Source organism: Bidens hawaiensis, unplaced genomic scaffold, assembly GCF_021521415.1.
Source record: "Bidens hawaiensis isolate Kalapana, Puna unplaced genomic scaffold, B.hawaiensis_p1.1 tig00031126_1, whole genome shotgun sequence".
In the NCBI taxonomy this organism is placed as follows: domain Eukaryota; kingdom Viridiplantae; phylum Streptophyta; class Magnoliopsida; order Asterales; family Asteraceae; genus Bidens; species Bidens hawaiensis.
Window position 1 is genome coordinate 36,284 of NW_027495223.1, and position 4,140 is coordinate 40,423.

Genomic DNA, 4,140 nt, shown 5'->3' on the forward strand with positions numbered 1-4,140 from the left:
GCATGTTTAAATAGATACACCATAGTTTCCTTTTTGATAATTATTAAATTAGTTGACTATAATTACGATATGAAATTGTAGCATACTAAAATTAGAATACGTATTTGTTGTTGTTATTGAAATAAATCTTTAAAATTTACGTAAACCTTAATTAATATAGGGAATCTCTATAGTATTTGGGTGATATTATAATTAATTGACTAACAAATTTCCTTTTAAATATGATTGATGGATAGAATTTGGAAATATATAATATTCCGGAAAATAATTATGGAATGGTGCATATACTAAATCGAATTTGTTTTTAAAGTTATTAATTTTCAATTAAATATCTTCTCGATTATGATAAGGACAAGTAATTTGTTGAGTCAAAAATAATGCTTTTTCAAGAGGTGATTCTAAGGGGCTGACTTGTGCTTGGAGCCTATTTGCTATTTTGGTTTCTTTTATAAATTTAGTTGGTTTTAATTCGTACATGTATTTATAAATTTAGCATTATTTTTAAATAAAAATATATGAATTTATAAATATTTCTTACAAAAATACAATGTTATGACTTCTTTCATATTCGTTTTATGATCATACATATGTATAAAGTTGGTGCGCTATAATATTATAAAAATTTTAAAAACGTTTCAGCAGTAAATTATATAAAACATAGCATTTCATTTCATACAAAACCAAATGTTGAAATAAATTCAATCATACCTACATAAATAAAAAAGCAATCTCCATAAAGTCAAACATCAGATAAAAAGAAAACACCAACACAATCCCAAAAAAAAAATAAACTCAGCAAGCAATGCAAAAAAATAATTAAAAGGCAATTGTTCGTCACGATAAAAGAACCAACTTCTACTTCTCTGTTTTTGGAATCAACAGTTCCTCATTCCAAGTTGCATCTGACACATCCTTTGCGTGAATATTCTGTTGTTTAGTTGACGAGAGAGCAAATGAGTCGTCAACGTCATATACATCTTCAAGGTTACACTTCAAATCAACACTAACAGTCGTTCCCATACTATCATTGATATTGGAAATCGGGGTTCCATTGTTAGCGGTACATGAAATAGAATCCTATATAATAAGAATAATAGATAAAGAAATTATAAGTTCAATATAGCTAGTTTGGTTTAAGTACATAGCGAAAAAACAAATAACTAATAAAGGTAGATAACCTTCAAAGTAAGATCAGTCTGTAATGGCAATGGGGTATTAATTAGATTCAGATAATCAGATTCACCAGCCTGCAATTTGCATGTAAAGTAAAATATTTGACGTGTACACTTTTCATCGGTTTATAATATAAATGAATAAATAGAGAAAGTCCCTGATTATTAGAGAAATTCTTTTCGAGTTCAGAAATAATTTTGGGATCTTCATTCAGTTTAGTAATTGAAAAATATTCAGCATTATTTTCAATATTATAGTCCTTGATCTCAATTCTAAAGGCAAACTTTCTTTCTAATAAAACGTTGAAAGCAGCAGGGAGAGTTAAAAATTCAGCCGACTGCAGAAAGCATCAAATATATTTAGTTCAAACAAAAAAGTTATAAAATTTCACTATTTATAATAATGTTATTATAAACCATTGAAAAGGAAAATAAGTGTACCTGTTCCTGTTCGTCCAGAACGTCTTTAGCAGTTCGTCCAATAAGCTTGTTTGCATCCCGCTCAAACATTGTAAGAGTCACAGTCCCTGTGCAATCATGGACTTCAATAGGGATCTTGTATCTAGAAAAAATAATTATGAAAATAAATCTTAAATATAAAGCATGGTCATTGTTGTAAATAGAAAAGTAAGCAAAATTAAGAAGCTAATCATAGGAGATGATACTATAGTCTGAGTGCAATTGCCATTGACACATTTGTATTCCTTCTTCACATCAAAATCAGCCGAATCCTCTTCTTTATCAATTCTGACATTTATGGTTTCAACTCCATTTTTACATAAATCACAACTACGATATTTACATGATTTATCCTCGCATACAGCTTTGATCTTACCAACAACAATAAGGGATTTAACCTATCCATAATTAATAGAATGTTAGTAATGGTATTTGTATGAATCCAATAACAAACAATTAAAAAAACATAGCGTACATGTTTTATTTCATTAATTTCATGAAAGTTGATGAAATCAATTTCATTAAAAAATTCTTCTTCTAGTGACGAGACCTTAGATGTACCAACATAACGATGAGAGGATGTTTCTTCACCAATGTTAGACAGAAAGCTGTTGTGATGAAAAATTATTTGTTATATTCAGTAGCTAGCTTTGAATAACAAAATTAGAACGTAAAAGCAAAACATATTTTTAAAAATTAAATGTAGTATAGATAGTCATTATTTTATACTTGTAGTTAAATAATAAGGTACCTTTTCTTAAATTCAAGGATTTCATCAATTGGTGAATTTATAAACAACCTTGTCGCATCATACACATTAGAAACAGTCCTCTTTTCTGTGATACAAACATAAATTCGTTAATTATACGAGGTACAATGAAATAATGATAAAAATTGTTAATTACTTCCGTAAATATGTAGATTTCCGAATTGAAGAATAAGGAAAACATGCGGTTCTTGCTTATTTAACATGTAGTTTAGCATTTGCTGGCAATACCCCTCCCACAAGGTTACTATTATATGTCTACCTCGGTAAGATTGTTGATATGGATAACATAAATTTGACTAAGTTTGAAAGAATGAAAATAATAAAAATATACATGAAAAGCTCACTCAAGATCTTCTAATTTGATGTCCATATTGATGGCTTCTTTGCCACCTCTTATCGGTTTCTTCTCCACCTCATAGCATTTGTAGACATACCCAATAATATCTAGTTTGAATTCAAGTCAGAGCATTAGCATTTTAATATTTCTTAAACAATTAAAAGTGAATAATAAATTAAATAATTCAGTATCTAACCGAGTCTTGTGTACTGAAGTAGGGGGTCTTCAAAAATGGAATAAAAACCAGTGAATTCAAAACCATACTTGGACCCTTGGAAATTGGTGCTTTTTTTGAGAACTGTTTGCCAACGAAAAGAAATTTTCTGACCATTCTCCACATGCTTGATTTTTGCGTCATTGTCAGCTAGTGTGGGCCTAAAGATGAAGTAGCACTCATTCTCTCGAAGATGTTCTTCAAACTTAGCAAAGTAACTTCTGAAGACGCTTGCTTGCATCTTCGTTCCCTGAAAGTTTAATCTAGTTATGATTGTCAATATGAAAAAAGTAAAAAATGATGTTAAATATTTACCTCCTCATCCATTAAAATCATTTAAATTGACCATATTTCGTTAGGGTTCTTGTTGTTTGGTTTTCTCCATAGTCTAAGTACTCTAACTTTGATCGTGTAGTTTGTTTTGGTAGCATCAAGTTCTCTCAGCTTAATCAAATTTTTTGGATCCATGCTTCTGTGATACATTGATAAAAGAATTACCTAAGTTGTTGTGTTTTATATTCAATAAGATATAACAAAGTATAATTAGCATTATAGGTAAACAAAAAAACCTTACTTAGATTTTAAGATGGTGGCCGCCTGAAATGAGTCTACAAAAAGGAGAAGAGAAGTCTCATATATATATATTTGACATCACATTATGGTATTTATAATATTATATAATAGTATAATACACACTCATTAAATGAGTTTAATGGTATTTTGGTAACAGAATAATTTGATTGAGCATAAATCAATTAATTTAAGATATTACATATTTAAAATAAATTCCATAATTGTCAAAAAATATTATGGAGTTAACAAAAATAAGTTAATTTTAAAATACTAAAAGTTTGTCAAATAATGTAATTTGATTTCTGAAAGTAATTTGATTTGGAGAAATCATTTTATTTAAAACTTTACAAATATACCTTGTTTTTTGTAATGAAAACTAATTTAAAAAACTTCCTTACTTAAATTCAAATAAAATCTAAATGAATCCATTTGGCTTAAAATAAATGAATACTATACAATTTATAATAATACATTCCAAAATTTATTAACGTGTTTAACAAATAAATATGGTTGACCATCCATAATTAGTTTCAAGAATATTCAAAATTTTATTTTTGAAGATAAATACTATTGATGTACAACTTTATATTGTAAACTATGATTTTATTAAAATTAT

At 27.9% G+C, this 4,140-nt stretch overlaps 1 long non-coding RNA gene across 1 annotated transcript; it reads right to left on the minus strand.

Moving 5' to 3' along the window:
- Window positions 1-1,339: 1,339 nt before the first annotated feature.
- LOC143581640 (uncharacterized) lies at window positions 1,340-2,576 on the minus strand. Its single transcript, XR_013143863.1, has 4 exons — window positions 2,383-2,576; window positions 2,107-2,239; window positions 1,614-2,029; window positions 1,340-1,510 (listed from the first exon to the last, which is right to left on the minus strand). It is a non-coding gene; the product is annotated as an uncharacterized LOC143581640 (long non-coding RNA).
- Window positions 2,577-4,140: the final 1,564 nt, after the last annotated feature.